This window comes from Phyllobates terribilis, unplaced genomic scaffold (genome assembly GCF_046119375.1).
Source record: "Phyllobates terribilis strain yellow unplaced genomic scaffold, ASM4611937v1 Scaffold_1__5_contigs__length_1240528914, whole genome shotgun sequence".
In the NCBI taxonomy this organism is placed as follows: domain Eukaryota; kingdom Metazoa; phylum Chordata; class Amphibia; order Anura; family Dendrobatidae; genus Phyllobates; species Phyllobates terribilis.
Genome location: NW_027362761.1, coordinates 358,594,184 through 358,613,069, shown reverse-complemented (window position 1 = coordinate 358,613,069; position 18,886 = coordinate 358,594,184). Strand labels below are relative to the sequence as shown.

The following is an 18,886-nucleotide window of genomic DNA, read 5'->3' as shown; positions in this document are numbered from 1 at the left end:
TGTCCCCCGGAAATGGGGAGTGTGTATGTGTGTGTGCAGCTAACTGAGCCCTGGTCCACACTCCATCCTTACCTGGGAGTGGAATATCACACCTCTGGTTGAGGTGCAATACCCCTGTAGCAACCGAACCCTGGGGCGCTACACATGCACTGACTCTGGCACCATTTCATTGAAGTATTGTGCTACAAAATTAAAGGGATCCTTTAATCAGAAATAACGCTATTAACCTGCAGGTTAAAAGCGTTATTATACTTCCCAGCAGCTGAGTGCAGTGAGGAGAAAATGAACGTTATTCTCTTCGCCAGCATTCGGTTTCAGTCATGGGGGCAGTGCCGGTTCGGTCACCGCTCTGTGTATACAGAGCGTCCGCTGTAACCGAGCCCCCAGCACTGACTGACACTGGCTCTACATTGAGGCCGGCTGTCAGTCAGGGCCAGGATTACAGCGGTTGCTCTGTATACTCAAAGTAATAACTGAAACTGCATCGGGCCAGACCCCATGACTAAAACCGAATGCTCCCCCATCCTGGTACATGCTCTCTCCCCATCCTGGTATATGCTCTCTCCCCATCCTGGTATATGCTCCACCATCCTAGTTCCCCATTTTGGTACATGCTCCCAGTCCCCCCCATCCTGGTATATGCTCTCCCATCCTGGTATACAGGGCTGTGGAGTCGGTAAGCCAAACCGCCGACTCCGACTCCTCAATTTCCATGACTCCGACTCCACGACTCCGACTCCCTCATACATGGCTCATGTGTAAGTGATAAATTTCCTGTAGCACAGATTCATCTCAGCTAAAAGTCTAGACCCTTAGATCAGGAATAGGACAGACATTTATAGGACATTTCATAACTTTCCAAAATTCTTATGAAAAAATATTCCCCACAAACTGCATTGAACTATTGTACCCAATTTATTATATATTTTAGGAGTCGGTCCATTTTATACCGATTCCACTAAAATAAGCACCTACTCTAACTCCACAGCCCTGCTGGTATATATTCCCCCATCCTGCTCCATACAAAAAAAAAAAAAAACACTCCTGCTCGCCTTTTCCCCTCTCCCTTGCAGCGCATCCTCGAACTGGCTGGAGGAGTGTGGCGCTGGAGTTCGCACCTGCGCATGCATGAACTGCGGCGCCACACTTATTCAACCTCACCAGAGATCATGGTATGTGTCCTTTTTTTCGGCATTCTCTGTCTATAGATGTGATCAGAACATCTGTGTGTTGCTCACATGACATCACATGATCTATCAAAGGGGGTCATGTGACATGTCACGTGATACATCGGGTACCTAGGGGGGGGTCCACACCTTCTAAACTGCCCGGGGCCCTGGCTACTCTTAATCCACCCGTGCTGGGTGCATCTATACAGATGCATAGATATAATGGGTGTGAGTGATGAAACGTGATTTGTTTTTAACAAAGCGTACACAACAGCGGATATAAACTTGAGCATTTTTTTATAACAACAAAATACAAATAACAACAACAAAAAACAAAAAAATTAGTGGCTGCCACGCCGCTGTTGGGCCGCCACATACGTTGCCAGCAGCACTTCATGCTGTCTGACTGTTTCTGTCAGTCTGGATATCATCCTCCGGTGTGATGCCAGCATTCTCCGGTGTGACGCCATCATCGTCCTGTGTGACGCCAGGAGGTCGTCTAATGTAGGGATTTCTACGGAGGGAATGGTAAAACTTAAGACTAATAATTCTGTACATTCATCTAATTAACAGGTACATGTTTATTATTTTAACACTTACGGTTTTCGGTTTGTTCGGGTGATGATGAGCTTAAGGACCACCCGGGAAAGACACAACACTTCATAGTACATGACAGCCCTATACTTTCCAAGTCGTATGCACCTTATTTTATGTGAATGAATTACCGGAAGACAAAGCTGCATCCAGATCACGGAGCGATGCTGGCGAGCCTGTAGGTGACAAGCCTGTAGGTGAGTCCTGCTGCGGCTCTGGGTCACCAGGTGACTCCTGCTGGGCTTCTGGGTCACCAGGTGACTCCTGCTGGGGCTCTGGGTCTGCAGGTGCTGGAGAAAAAATAAGTTATTACATACCAAAGGTACTGCACTGTAATTACAGATGTAACCAATGTGCCGCCATATACTGTGCTAACCTATGTTAACAACTGTGGCGTACCGCCAATGGCGGCAGACCACGCGACTGCTATGGGGCCCGTGAGCTGGTGGGGGGCCCATAGTATTCGCCCCCCTCCTGCACTCCTAGCTCCGCAGCTTGATTGCCACCCACAGGCACTGTCTTCCGACATGGCCGCGCGCTGTGCGGCTGCGTCTGCTAGTAATGACGCAGCAGTTGCAACACACAAGCAAAATTAAAAGCGCAGTGTCGCCCATGCCGCGTCATTACTACCAGACACAGCCGCACGCAGCGTGCGGCCATGTCTGGAAAGTGACAGTACGGGGCCTGATTGGCGGAGCAGCAGCAGCACAACGACCGGACACTGCTGCTGCTGCTGCATGAAGGAGGGCAGGGCTCAGACAGCATCGGCGGCCCTGCACAGATGCCGGGGAAGCGGCCCGGGCCCCTGTGATGGTCCAGGGCCCGGCACTTACCCGGGTACGCCGGGTGCTGACGCTGGCCCTGACAGTTGGGGTCAGCATACTTTGCCCTGGGAGTTGAGGTGGGGTACATTAGGGTCATCATACTGTGCATGTGGAGGAATTCACCATGGGGGTATCATACTGTGTTTGGGGGCACTTTTATTGGCATCATACTTTATGGGGCAATGCAAAAGGAATCTAGGACTTCAGCAGGAGGAAAATTACTATGTAAAGGCTGGAAAGTTGTGAGATCTGCTCGTCTGTGACCCCGACAATTATTTACATTTTTTTTTTTTTGGAGGGGGGTCCAATTAGAACTTCTGCTTTGTGGCCCCATGATTCATATGTACGCCCCTGATTAACACCACTCACCACGATGGGACTGGGTCTGTGACTGGATGCTGGTGATGCGGTCACTCGATCTGTACCTCAGATCCGCCAGCTTCTTCCGGATCTGGGTAGCGGAGCGCTGAACCCCGAATCTTCGGGCCAGGCCCCGACTGATCCTCTGCAGCACCGCCTGTTTATGGAGCACTGGATGTCCTGAGTGCTCATGGCACTCATAGTCCCTGGCATCCAGCTGTGCTATGAGGTAGCGCACCTCTGCATCCCCCCCATGGAGTTGCCCTTCTCCTGGCTGCCATATTGCCACCTCTCCTGATAAGCTAGGCCGCAACTACGTCGTAAACCACGCCCACGACGCATCATCGCCGTAAAGAACGCCCACGACACATCAACGTCTCCATAATGGCCGCGCACGGCCTATTAGAGGATGCTACTGCGCGCGCGAAGGCAGCGGCCTGAATTATAAGTATCTCCGTCAGACTGGAGACGCTGCTGCGTTTTACAAATGACGCATTATTGATACAGCGTCTCCGGTCACACGGGAAGACTGGTCTGTTGGTGGTTTTAAGTATGGATATATATTTATATTTTTAGATAGGTATGCATACTTGTGTGTCTGTGACTATGTATGTGTATATGTAGGTATCTGTATATATGTGTGTATATGGGTGTAGATTTTTATGTATCTGAATATGTGTGTGTATATGGATGTATCTGTATACATATGAGTACACCAGTGGCGTACCGCCATTGGCGGCAGACCACGCAACTGCTATGGGGCCCGTGAGCCGCCGGACCCCATAGCAGTCGCCCCCCTTCTGCACCCCCCGCTTTGCTGTTTGATTGCCGCCGCCGCCCACCGCCACTGTGTTCAGACATGGCCGCGCACTGTGCGGCTTTGTCTTGTAGTAATGACGGCAGGGGCGACACTGCACCTTTAATTGTGCTTGTGACGCCCCTGCTGCGTCATTACTACAAGACACAGCCGCACAGCACACTGCGCACGGCCATTCCTGAGTACAGTGCCGGCGGGCGGCGATTAATCAAACAGCGGAGCGGACGATTAATAATAAACACCTATAAACAAATATACTGCCACTGGTTTGACCATCCTGGGCACGGACCGGGTCGCCGCCATGGTGACTACAATCCCCCCCATCCTACATAAGCCCGGCTCCGGGTTCCCCGCACACACCACCCAGGGGGCACGTCATGTTCAAATATGTACGTATCTGTGTATGTGCGTGCCTGCATACTGTGTTTGTGTGTGTGTGCATGTTTATATATGTGAAGGATGAGGGGGCAGGCTGGGCCCTGTGTTGTATACCTACATTTCTCCACCATATCTGTGCATCATGAATGGTGTATGTACAGTACGGACCAAAAGTTTGGACACACCTTCTCATTTTAAGATTTTTCTGCATTTTCATGACTAGGAAAATTGTAAATTCACACTGAAGGCATCAAAACTATGAATCAACACATGTGGAATTATATACTTAGCTAAAAAGTGTGAAACAACTGAAAATATGTCTTATATTCTAGGTTCTTCAAAGTAGCCACCTTTTGCTTTGATGACTGCTTTGCACACTCTTGGCATTCTCTTCAAGAGGTAGTCACCGGAAAAGGTCTTCCAACAATCTTGAAGGAGTTCCCAGAGATGCTTAGCACTTCTTGGCCCTTTTGCCTTCACTCTGTGGTCCAGCTCACCCCAAACCATCTCGATTGGGTTCAGGTCTGGTGACTGTGGAGGCCAGGTCATCTGGCGTAGCACCCCATCACTCTCCTTCTTGGTCAAATAGCCCTTACACAGCCTGGAGGTGTGTTTGGGGTCATTGTCCTGTTGAAAAATAAATAACGGTCCAACTAAACGCAAACCGGATGTAATAGCATGCCGCTGCAAGATGCTGTGGTAGCCATGCTGGTTCAGTATGCCTTCAATTTTGAATAAATCCCCAACAGTGCCACTAGCATAGCACCCCCACATCATCACACCTCCTCCTCCATGCTTCACGGTGGGAACCAGGCATGTAGAGTCCATCCGTTCACCTTTTCTGCGTCGCACAAAGACACAGTGGTTGGAACCAAAGATCTCAAATTTGGACTCAACAGACCAAAGCACAGATTTCCACTGGTCTAATGTCCATTCCTTGTGTTCTTTAGCCCAAACAAGTCTCTTCTGCTTGTTGCCTGTCCTTAGCAGTGGTTTCCTAGCAGCTATTTTACCATGAAGGCCTGCTGCACAAAGTCTCCTCTTAACAGTTGTTGAAGAGATGTGTCTGCTGCTAGAACTCTGTGTGGCATTGACCTGGTCTCTAATCTGAGCTGCTGTTAACCTGCGATTTCTGAGGCTGATGACTCGGATAAACTTATCCTCAGAAGCAGAGGTGACTCTTGGTCTTCCTTTCCTGGGGCGGTCCTCATATGAGCCAGTTTCTTTGTAGCGCTTGATGGTTTTTGCAACTGCACTTGGGGACACTTTCAATGTTTTCCCAATTTTTCGGACTGACTGACCTTCATTTCTTAAAGTAATGATGGCCACTTGTTTTTCTTTACTTAGCTGCTTTTTTCTTGCCATAATACAAATTCTAACAGTCTATTCAGTAGGACTATCAGCTGTGTAACCAACAGACTTCTGCACAACACAACTGATGGTCCCAACCCCTTTTATAAGGCAAGAAATCCCACTTGTTAAACCTGACAGGGCACACCTGTGAAGTGAAAACCATTTCCGGTGACTACCTCTTGAAGCTCATCAAGAGAATGCCAAGAGTGTGCAAAGCAGTCATCAAAGCAAAAGGTGGCTACTTTGAAGAATCTAGAATATAAGACATATTTTCAGTTGTTTCACACTTTTTTGTTAAGTATATAATTCCACATGTGTTAATTCATAGTTTTGATGCCTTCAGTGTGAATGTGCAATTTTCATAGTCATGAAAATACAGAAAAATCTTAAAATGAGAAGGTGTGTCCAAACTTTTGGTCTGTACTGTATTAAAGGGGCCACTGAGACTCTTTCGCCTGGAACCCACGAAAACCTGGAGTTGGCCCTGGTTGAAAGCAATGATGGAGGAGGGAACGTCATGTGACACTCCATGTCCCATCATTGCTCCTCTGCTTCTGACTCAGTGGCGTGATGACGCTGTGTCAGACAGTGGAGCTGGCAGCTGCTGTGGTGTTGAGAGAGACACGCTGCAGAGAATGAAGCAGCGGGGAACGAGGAGCGGTAAGTATGTATTTATTTATTTTTGTAAATCAGTGAGTACTGATAATACTGGAGGACTGGGGCTGCCTTTTACCCTATGCTGGGGGCTGCCTTTTACCCTATGGGGGGCTTCATTATACTGCGTGGATGACCATGGGGAGTGCATTATACTGTATGGAGGACCATGGGGAGTGCATTATACTGTGTGGAGGACCATAGCGAGTACATTATACTGTTTGGAGGACCATAGCGAGTGCATTATACTGTATGGAAGACCATGGGGAGTGCACATACTGTGTGGAGGACCATGACGAGTGCATTATACTGTGTGGAGGACCATAGCGAGTGCATTATACTGTATGGAGGACCATGGGGAGTGCATTATACTGTGTGGAGGACCATAGCGAGTGCATTATACTGTATGGAGGACCATGGGGAGTGCATTATACTCAGTGGAGTGTGGAGAGGTGTGGGGGCCATTATATTGTATGTAGGCCCACTATACTGCATGGAAGGCTGTGTGGGTGTCACAGTTGGTGGATTATACTGTGTTGGGGTCACCATACTTTGCCCTAGGAGTTGAGGTGGGGTACAGTAGGCAGGGCTGTGGAGTCAGTAAGCCAAACCTCAGACTCCTCCATTTCCATGACACCGACTCCCTCTTACACGGCTCATGTGTAAGTGATAAATTTACTGCAGCACAGATTCATCTTCGCTAATAGTCCAGACCCGATCAGGAATAGAACATTTATAGGACATTTCATAACTTTCCCAAATTCTTATGAAAAAAATATTCCACACAAACTGCATTGAACTACTGTACCCAATTTATTATATATTTTAGGAGTCGGTCCATTTTATACCGACTCCCACTCCGACTCCACAGCCCTGACAGTAGGGTCATTACACTGTGCATGTGGAGGCTAAAGAGGAGGAATTCACCATCGGGGTATCATACTGTGATAAGGGGGACACTTTTGTTGGCATCACATTTTATGGGGATATGAAAGAGGAATCTAGGAGTTCAGCAAGGAAGAAAATTGCTATGCAAAGGCTGGAAAGTTGTGAGATCTGCTCTTCTGTGCCCCCAACAATTATTTACATTTTTTTTTTGGGGCCGGTCCCCAATTAGAACTTCTGCTATGGGGTCCCATGATTCCTATGTACGCCCCTGGAGTACACATATGTATATACGGGCCCTTACTACTGAAACAATGAGAAACAAATCTTTTGCAAAGTAAAACACAGTTTATTAGACAAATCAGTACAAAACTGAAAGTAGTGTATAAATGTCAGTAGTTGCCCACTATAAGTTCTGATGCTGCCAAGTAACAGCACCAGGACCGTTAAAATACTGGCAGTAGTTGTCGCGGCAGGTCTTCGCATCATGGCTGTTTCTGCCATATCCCACTAGTTGAAGGCCTGCAATTGCAGGATCGTTTGCACGTCATTCACCGAGCTCTACTTTCCCATTGGCTAAGTCCACAGAGTCCACGAAGCCAGGCGGACAGTACGTAATTGCATCACGTCGACGAAGAAAGTTGTGAAGCGTGCAACAGGCCAAAACAACAGAGTGTATTGATGTAAGCTTCATGTTAATTGGCGTATGAAAAACTCTGAAGCGGTTGGCCATGATACTGAAGGTATTTTCTACAACACGACGTGCCCTTGACAAACGATAATTGAAAATTCTTCTTTCCTGTGTAAGACTTTTTTGGGGGAACGGTTTAATAAGATTGGGATGGAGTGGAAAGGCTTTATCACCAACAAAAACAAAATTAAGGTTACCTGTAGTCTCTGAGTTGGGAGGCAAGTGTAGGTCACAGTTGTCCAATCGCTCTCCAAAAAGTGTGTGCTCTAAAACACCACCATCAGAAACCCTGCCGTTCATGCCAACATCTATATTTATAAATTCGTAATTGGCGTTAACAAGGGCCATCATGATGATGCTGAAATAGCCCTTATAATTATAAAAATAGGATCCGCTATTTGGTGGCTGAGTGATTCGGACATGTTTCCCGTCCAAAGCCCCACCTCAGTTAGGGAACTGCCACAGCTGCTCGAAATCAGAGGCAATCTTTTTCCATTCCTCCTCCGTGTTGGGAAACTGTATGTAACTACGTAGACTGTGGAAAATCGCATTACATGTCTCCGGAATTAGAACGCTGAGCATGGGCCTTGAAATGGCTGCAGAAAAATGCAAGTCTTGGAGTGAGCGTCCGGTGGCCAGGAATCTCAGCGTGACTGCCAATCTTTCATCTGCCGGAATGGCAGCACGCATCGCTGTATCCTTCCGTTGAATACGTGGCATAACTCTTTCCAGTAACACTTTAAATGATTCCTCTGACATCCTCAGATAGTTGCGGAAATCATGAGGATTCTTCTCCTTAAGCTCTCTTACAAGTTGCATGTGGGACAATTCAGACCTCTTCTGCAGCCACTCTCTGGTCCACATGCGACGCTTTCGTTTGGAACGCCTCTGTATCTCCCTTGCCTCATCTTGACGCCGAGCTTCCTCAACCAGCAATGCAGCAACCACAATAGCACACTGCCCGTCGTCCATGATGTGCAAACTGCAAACATAAAATGAAAAGATGAGAACACTTTCAACAAAACAATTAACGCAAGTATTTAAACTGTACATGAAAAATATCATGGAAAACCGTTTCCATTCCGTTGGTGAGCGTGCCAAAAAACCTCTGAAGCGGTTGGCCAGGACAGTGTGTCAGAAAACGTGCTGTGTGAGTGTGTGTGCACGAGACCCCTAAAATATCTGCCCATGCAAAAGCATATATATACCGATAGAAGCCAAGCCCTCCCTCCCTGAAAAGCAATGATAGCCGATAATTGGTAGATTTCCTATAAATGAATTAAAAATGGAAACTCATTTGAGACCCCAAACAATACCTACCTCGCTAAAGATGCCTGATTTCTTCAAAGTGGAGTCACAGCCGGAGAACGCTACAATGATCCGCAAAAATCAGGACTAGTCGAATGAACGGATATTAACAGCCCGGAGAATTCTGCTAGGATCTGCAATCCAGCACAAGGTCAGAAACAAAGGATGGAATCGCTATTCTGTTGCCTTCTTTATGCACGGCGGAAAATGAGAACGCTGTAGCGACCACCAATCGGGGACGAGGGGCGCGGAAAAGTCCAATTTATGTACGCCTACGTGTCTCAGCTCTGAATCGCTAACGAGGTCGTTGGTTAAGGTGTCAAATACAGCGATGCACACTGCCCAGCGGGAGCGCAACGACCCAGGAATGGTCCAGGAAGCTTTGTAACGATCAACGATCTCACAGCAGGGGCCTGATTGTTGCTACCTGTCAAACGTAACGAGATCGCTAGCGAAATCGCTATTGCGTCACAAAACCCGTGACGTATCAACGATCTCGCTAGCCATCTCGTTATGTGTGACAGGGCCTTAATTCCCTTTTTCATTTTCCCATGCCCCTGAACTATTTAATGATTTGTTTTATGATATGACTACAAAGAACTCATAATGACACGTTATAAGTACACTCTCATCCCAGTTAAAGTTAAAATCTTATGAAGTGTTTTATTGTCGATCTCCTTTGTGATTGAATGTGCTGTTGATAAATGCTGGACTCTTAGAATGATCTATAGCAAAACTGTGATAAGACAGGCTGGTGTAGTCCTAATTGTTTTAATTTGGTTGTGAGGGAAGGACAGTATCAAATTACTTTATCAGTAACTGCTGCTTTCCCGTGGGGAAGAAAAAATGTAACTACCATAGAGAATTCAGGTTGCCAACGTCAGGAGCAAATAGTAACTGAAATTTTTAATGGTCGCAGAAAACCGACATTGCAAGACCTAAACACACAGCCCTTTCCAAAGAAAGCGCTTGCAGCCACAAGGAAATTTTTCTTGTTCTATCACGATCTTTCATGCGTCGAGTATTTTTGCTGTGCAAAAACCGCAACATCTTACAGTTCCAGGAAAGTGGATGACAGATCTCTGATGTACACTGTGCTTTTTTTAACACTGCATAAACTGACCTGTTGTGCGTTTTTGAAATCCACAATGTGTCTATTTCTCTTGCGGGTATGCTGAGTTTTATATGTGGATTTTCCCAATAGAATTCCATTACATGTGGAAAATCCATAAATAAAAATTGCATCAGCGGAGCTTTCCGAGGCGAAGATGCTTTAATTGTAAAAAAAAATAATAATTTTTTTTAATCAATAAAATACATTTTTCAAGTTTGGTATTGCCGTCATCATACTAACCTGGTGACTCATTTAGCCAAGTCATTTTTACAACATAACACACTCCCTTTTAATGCTTTTATTATCACAGAATGACTGTTCAAACCAAGTACAGGAGATCCTTGCACCCTTATCGTTGTCAGACATTGAAATGAGCCTTGTCCCACCTACATTCTATCTCACCCCCTTCCCCACCCCCACTTTTCTTTGATTGACAGCTCTAGCTTTAGAGAGGCAGATATAGATGAAAAACAAGTAGGTAGGAAGATGTACTTAAATGTTTGGCCACGAGTACACCGAGCGCCGGTACTTGGTTTGAACAGTTAGCCTAGTTTTACATGCGTTGAACATTATATGGTAAAATAAATTGGGTCATTCAATACTACAACTCATCCTGCAAAAATCAAGCCCTTACACTGATGAGAAAAAGGGTAACAATGTTTTGAAGATTTGACTTTCAGGCTCCATATCTCACCATCCACTACTGCTTCGAATGCGAGACAGCCGAGATGATTGTCTATAAAATGATGGTTATCTCATACATAAATTTGACTCGCAACTATTTAGCATATGATTAGTTATGCATATTCTTGTCATGTCACTGCATTGTTACTATTTTGCTCCTGGTGGTGGAAAAATATTTTTCTTCCTGTGCACTACAAAATACAACCTGTTGTGACGTTCTCTAGTGTCATTAGGTCAATGGTTCGAATCGAAGAGCAGCCATGAAGAAGATTTCCCTAGAAAAGAGAAACAGCATCATTCAGCTCATCGATAGCGATCTCCCGGCCAAGAAAATTGCCAAACTGCATCATGTGAGAGCCATGACAGTTGGAAAAATGCAAAATTAAGTCTTTTCATCCATTCAAAAGCCAAGAGGCAAAATATCGGAGTTAAGTCTGCTCATCCCAAGGTCTATCAGTTCTGGCGCGACAAACATGACAGTGGAGGTTGCTAGTATGAATCGTAATAGTGAGATCACAGATGTCCATGCAAGCACCGTGCAACGCATGTTACACAAGTCAGAAAGAGCTTACACTTCACAGGCAGGAAAGAAAGGATTCTGCTGACCTCAAGAATTTACAGTTTCCAAGCAAAATAGAGGACCCTGCTGACCATAATAGCTTACACTTTACAGAAGAGTGAGAGAGCACCCCCTTGACCATAATAGCTTACACTTTACAGGCAAGAAGGGGGGGGGGCCCCAATGGCCATAAGAATTTACACTTTACTGACGAGAAAGAGAGAGCACCCTGCTGACCATAAGAGCTTAGACCCTACAGGAGAGAGAGGATCCCACTGACCATAAGAGCTTAAACCTTATAGTCGAGAGAGGACCTCACTCACTATAAGAGCTTACACTCTACAGAAGACAGAGACTTACCCAGTGACTCTGGAGATGGAGAATGATTTAGCCGTACAAACTGTTTTCCACTTGGAACCACTGATCTGCGATGGCCCAGGTACTGACCCACCACTGTAAAAGGTATGATAATCCGCTAGATAGCTGCAGTGCATTATGGGGATGGCTGCACGGCAATGCAAAATTACATTTACCTGCTGTCTGATGTGTCAGAGAAATGCTTTGCAAGTTTTTTGTTTTTTTTTACGAACCACGAATTGAATCTCAAAATATTCAAATTCATGTGAAAATTTGACTTGAACTCGATTCTCCACGAATCAATCTGCTCATCTGTACAATACTTTTGTACATATCATATATTTCTTCTTTGGCTCATTCATCTTGAACGATCTCAGGGGCATCGTTATGGTGAGTCCAGTGGCACTCAAATCTGCACCCAGTCTGATGGGAAAATGTGAGAGTTCTAAAAGGCTTTCACCTAGAACTCAACCATTAGGAGTTGATACACTAACAATATTATAATCTTGTGGTCTGGAAACAAAGGTTTGCCTAAACCAAAGGCTGGCAATACAATTCTCACTCGGTTCCCTTAGATGTGGCATCCCGAAAGGACAGTATTTATGTATTAGAAGAAACGGTTTATCATTTTAATTATGACCTTAAAAAACAGATATAATGGACTTGGTTAATATAAAATCATATTAGCAGTTTTAATTTTTTTGAAAATGTTGTATAAAGGGGCCTTTGGTGCACCGTTAAACCACCTCAATTTCCATAAAGATGGAAATTTTCCCTTTCAACCAACTTGGCATGTGCCATAGTGCTTCTGTCATAGAGGAGAAAAAGCATACCCGCACAGAGAACTTCTGTGGCATTTGCCCAGTTGGTTGATGGGAAAATTTACACCTCTATTACCAAGAGGCATAACTTTGGAACCGAGGGGCAAATATCAAATAAAAACTTCCAGAATTAGTGAAGCAGCAAAAATTGAAGGAAGTATTCAGTTTAACCCCTTTACGGCATGCGCCGTACATGATTGGCGCATGTCGTGTCTCCCGCTTTCCGGGTACATAACAGCTGACCTGATCAGCTGTCATGTGCCCCTAACAGCCGTGGGTGGAATCGCGATCCACCCGCGGCTGTTAACATGTTAAATGCGCTATCAATCTCTGACAGCAGCATTTAATATGGCCGCAGCAGAAGGACGTCACTAGTCCCGCCCATCGGCACCTCTGTCACATGACTGCGGGTCGCCGATTGGATAGCATGAAAACCTGAGGTCTGCAGCAGACCCCTGCTGTTATCATTGCCAGGTGCTACGAGTGCCACCCAGAGGTTACACACAGGTGATCAGATGATCGCAGCTTCTAGTGTCCCATGGAGAGTATTGAAGCATAAAAAAAAGTTTTAAAAAAAGTTTTTAAAAAAATATGAAGGTTCAAATCACCCCCTTTTCGCTTCATTCAAAATAAACCCCCCAAAAAATCAAGTATGCACATATTTGGTATCACGGAGTTCAGAATTGCCCGATCTATCAACATATAAAAAGAATGAATCTGTTTGGTAAAAGGCGTAATGACGTAATGAGACAAAAAAATCAAAATTCCAGAATTACGTTTTTTTGATCGCCGCAACATTGTAATAAAATGCAATAACAGGCGATCAAAACATTTTATTTACCCCAAAATGTTATCAATAAAAACGTCAGCTCAGCGCGCAAAAAATAAACCCTTATCCGGCCCCAGATCCCGAAAAATGGAGATGCTACGGTTCTCAGGATATGGCGACTTTTTTTTTTTTTTTTTTTAACAAACTTTGGATCTTTTTTTCAACACTTAAATAAAAAAGAACCTATACATGTTTGGAATCTACAAACTCGTAATGACCTGGAGAATCATAATAGCAGGTCGGTTTTACCATATAGTGAACGTGGTAAAAAAAACAATTGTGAAATTGCACTTTTTTTTTGCAATTTCACCGCACTTTGAATTTTTTTCCTGTTTTCCAGTACATGATATGGTAAAACTAATGCTGCTGTTCAAAAGCACAACTTGTCCCACAAAAAACAAGCCCTTACACGGCCATATTGACCAAAAAATAAAAGAGTTATGGCTCTGAGAAGAAGGGGAGCAAAAAACAAAAGCGCAAAAACGGAAGAGGGCCGTGGCGTGAAAAGGTTAAATTAAAAAAAAATCAAGTGAAAGGTCTTTAAGCAGGTGTCAGATTTGAAAAACAGATATAACAATGGTGATACCTAAATGAAGTATTTGTTGATGCATATGATTTTTTGAGTCATTCCATTTAGTGGGGGAGGGGTAGCAAACAGCGACTCCCATTTTGCGTATTCCTTGGCTTCTCATTTCCTTTACTGAAATGAGGCCTGCTGAAGCACAATTTTTCAATGACTGTTGTAGAAAAAAATTTAAATCCATAAAGACATCTCCAGAAAGGGGACATATCACCCTCAAATTGAACAAATGGGATTAATTATAACTGGGGAAGTGAGAAAGAGCTGACACTTTAACCTTCATTTAAGTAGGGACCTGCAGTGACCAGGTAATTACAATTTGAGATCCACTGTGAGAGCCAGACTCTTAAGTTTGGGATTTATTTATTCAGAGGTGGAGAAGTGCACTTCCAAACAAAAGAGCTTCCTCTGATCAAAGCACTTCTGGGACTTTTTTTTAGCCAATTGTCCATGATGAGTATTGGGGTTTGCATTGATCTAATATTTTTGGGAGATATATTTTCGGCATAGCAGGAAAGGTACAAACCTAATGCATTCACTCACATCACCCTAAGGCCATTCTAACCACTCTAACTTAATATCGGAACGATGGATGATGCTATCCATGACATGTTTCATCTCTATAGGAAGGTAAAATCGCAATAGGAAAAACGACAACAATATCTACCACCTGGGACCTCCAGGGGCAAAGATATCCTGTAAATTGGGAATCTGATAAACTTCTAAAGGATCTAGCGCATCCAAAAGCAACCTCCATATAAGCTCACCAAGTGGATGTGTGGGCATTAACTTGATCTAATAAAAATTAGAGCTTGGGGTCTGTCATTGTTCATGTCATGGGTTTACAACGACAGAGAGGGGCCAGATGACTGCTACGTCTGATTTCACGTACTCCTGCAGTGATCAGAAGCACTTCCTCATATTAAACGGTGCAGGTTTCTGTCCGCAGTGCAGGTGGGCTTAAACTGTTCAGCTTAAGAGTCTCTGAAGCTTTATTGCTCTCAGCTGTTCAGTATTGGCCACTCCCCTTTCCTATAAGTACTGCCTCTGGCAATCTGGATTGTCAGTGTTAGGTTCATACTGCCTTGTCTGGTGTGGAGTGAAGGTATCGGTTGTTGGTAGAGGCATTTGGAGTGTTGATCTGCGACTGTTGCTAGGTGTTTCGGCTGTGTGCAAATCCTCATCCTCTCCTATTTATTTGTTTTCCTTTTCTACCCGGTGTTCCTCTGTTGTCTGTGAGTGTATATTTGTATGATTGGTATTTTCATTTATCCCTGTACATCCTCTCTTGTTAGTCTGGTTTGTGCATATTCATGCACTATTACTCCCCACATTCCAGGGGGAGGAGGAGGACAGATATAGGGCTGATTCAGGAGTTCAGCAAGGTACGTGGCCCCGGCATCTTCACCATCTGCTATATCCACTGATGCCTGCTTATATCATTCTATCTGTCCTGGGTATGTTTCCTGCATCCAATATCTGCTGTATCCACTGATCCCTGCTTATATCATTCTATCTGTCCTGGGTATGTTTCCTGGATCCAATATCTGCTGTATCCTCTGGTCCCTGCTTATATCATTCTATCTGTTCTGGGTATAGTTGATCCCATTTGCAAGTTTATCACCTCAATCCTTTGATCTCAATACACACTTGTCCCTATCTGTCTATTTCCAGAAAACAATTAGCCTCTGTCTCCTAATTACTCCCACTCCCTCCACCCCAGGCTCTGTGATCAGTCTCCCTGTGGCTCCTGCCTTCTACACACAGCTGATCCACCCCATGTGCTGTTAAGTGCTTCATAAATCTAAAGACCCAGTTCTGGCTCTGAAAGGTCTAATCAGAAATATGCCAGAAGTGACCAGAAGGTACAAATGACTATTTACTAATTGTACTTTTTCTCTTTCTTACTCACACTTAAACCTTCACTATGCTTAAATATGCTCATACTTTCTTTGCTGCACTAATCCTCACTCTCCTTCGCTATCCCCAAACCCCAGTACCCTCTAACCAAATCATCATCTATCCTGCCCTCTTACCTTCCCATCTAACCTCATCTACAGACCTGCTCCTCAACCTCAGATCTATCCTACCAAAACATAAAACAAGTCGGACACTCTCCTTCTCCCACCTGCTCTCCCTCTCTCTGCTTCTCACTGCTGGAGACATATCTCCCAATCCTGGACCCACACATTTTACACCTCCCACCAATTCCCGCTCCTATCACTTCCAACCAACTGCAAACTACCGCAACCTTTCCTACATAAAACCCGTTCCCCTGATGCCCACCCCCCTGCTCCCTCTCTCTGTAGCACTCTGGAATGCCCGCTCTGTCTGCAACAAGTTCCATTTTGTCCATGACCTCTTTACCTCTAGCAATCTCTCCTTCCTGGGCATCACAGACATGGTTGACAGCCACAGACACTACCCCCCCTGCTGCGCTGTGTTACGGTGGCCTCCACTTCACCCACACTCCTCGTCCTGGTAAGAAACATGGTGGAGGAGTGGGTCTTCTCTTTTCTACCAACTGCACCTTCAGCCCTATCCCACTTCTACCCTCCCTTATTCTCCCTACTTTTTAAGTCCATTCTGTCCGCATCTACTCTCCCTCCAACCTCCAAGTGGCTGTCATATACCGACCTCTGGGCCCAATCACTGCCTTTATTGACCAATTCTCCACCTTTACTTTCTCTCTGCTGACATTCCCACAATCATCATGGGCGATTTCAACATCCCCACTGACACTCGCCAGTCAGCAGCATCCAAACTCCTGTCGCTTACTTCATCCTTTGGACTTACTCAGTGGTCCTCCTCAGCCAACCACACAGATGGACACACACGAGACCTCATCTTCACCCGTCTGCTCCCCATCTAACCTCACAACCCCCCCCTACCTCTATCTGACCACCATCTACTCACATTCTCATCCCTGTCCTCCTCACCTGTCACCCATGTCCAGCAACTAGCACACCCCCCAGAAACCTTGCACATCTAGACACTCACACACTCTCTGACTCTATTCTACCACTGACATCCATATCTTCACTCCACGACACAGACCGCACCACTGCTTTCTACAATGCCACTCTCGCATCAGCTATTGACTCGATCGTGTTATGATCTGCAACATGTACTAAGGAAAGATAGGGGAAAGCTGTCCCTACAGTAAGACTAAGCTGAATCCCTACGATGTAGCGGGCTGCCTGTTCCTAGTGAACAGACCCGCCTTAGTCCTTGGCTAGTCTGAACGAAGACCTATAGAATTAAGGGAGGGGTCCCTAAAAGAACTAAGGTCTGGGACAAAAATGGGACACCTCCTAAACAGAGAAGTTGTTGCAGAACACAAAAAGACAAACTGACAAAAATGTACTAGAGGTCGCAGAGGACCAAGCGAACTGACAGAGAAAGGCACCGAAGCACCAGGCTAGAGAAACAGTCAAACACTGAAGTCCAGCACAGCCAGAAGGGCGGAGCTGGAATATAAAGGCAGATGGTCACGTGACCGCAAAACACAAGATAGAAAAAACAAACAGGAGGGTTCTAACAGTATCCCCTCTTTTATGAGGATCCTCCGGGCCTATCCAGAAACCTCCTGTGGAAAGCTTTAACAAGCCTAGGAGCAGAGACATCATCCGTCCTTACCCAGGAGTTGTATTCGGGACCGAAACCCTTCCAGGATACAAGATACTGTAATCTCCCTCTATGCCATCTAGAATTCAAGATACGAGAAATTTCATATTCGCCGTCTTCCACCACAGGAGGAACTGTGACAGTGGCATCCCTATCAGATACGTCAGCCTTTTTCAACAAGGAAACATGAAACACAGGATTAATCTTCCAGGAAGTAGGGACATCCAACCTAACAGCAGACGGGTTAACAACGTGAAGCACTTTAAATAGACCGACAAACTTAGGACCCAGTTTTTTAGAGGGAATCCTCAACCGCAGGTTCCTCGAGGACAACCAAACCATGTCACCCACAGTAAGCAAAACCTCTTTACATTTCCTGTCAAAATACTTCTTGGACTTCTTGTTAGCCTCTTGAAGGTTGCAACGTACATTAGTCCAAACTGTCTCCAAATCACCGGAAAAATTCTCCTCCTCCGGCACCGCCGACCCCAATTTGGAGAATGAACCCAGTTGTCTCCCAGTACAACAAAAAAAAGGAGAACACCCAGCAGAGGAGGATGTATGATTGTTAAGAGCAAATTCTGTGAGAGGCAGAAACTCAGACCACACCTCTTGATTGTCCGCCACAAAACAATGCAAAAACTGTTCAACATCCTGGTTCTTTCTTTCAGTCTGTCCATTAGACTCAGGATGATAACCAGACAAAAATGACAAAGGACTCCCAACCTGTCACAAAAAGCACACCAAAAGCGAGCCACAAACTTTCTATCAGAAACTATATCCGTGGGAACGTCATGGAGCTTGACAATCTCCTTAACAAATGCCTTAGCGAGTGTCTTGGCACAGGGCAACTTAATGAATGGAACCAAATGACATATCTTACTAAAACGACCCACGACCACCCAGATGACAGTAAAACCCTCGGACACAGGAAGATCAGTAATAAAATCCATTGTGAGATCCGTCCAAGGCGCACTAGGAACCTCCAGAGGGCAAAGCAACCCCGCAGCAGGAGTATGTGAAGCCTTTGACCTAGCACACACAGTACATTGACGCACCCACTTGATGACTTCCTTCTGCCATCCAGGCCACCAAAAACTGCGACTGATCAGTCTCTTAGTCTCCGAAATTCCTGGATGACCTGCCAACCGAGACTCATGACACTCCACAAACAAATATCTCCTAAAGGCTCTAGGCACGAACAACCTCCCAAGGGGAGTATTAGATGGAGCATCATCTTGAGCTTTCAGAATCCTATTCTCCAAAACAAGAGTCCAATGCC

At 45.3% G+C, this 18,886-nt stretch overlaps 1 long non-coding RNA gene across 1 annotated transcript in view; it reads right to left on the bottom strand.

Annotated features, from left to right (window-relative positions):
- Positions 1-7,740: 7,740 nt before the first annotated feature.
- The window catches only part of LOC141167267 (uncharacterized), a 106,145-nt gene continuing 94,999 nt past the window's right edge, over positions 7,741-18,886 (bottom strand). The window contains exon 3 of the long non-coding RNA XR_012251412.1: positions 7,741-8,707. This is a non-coding gene — a long non-coding RNA (uncharacterized lncRNA). The remainder of the gene's footprint in view (positions 8,708-18,886) is intronic.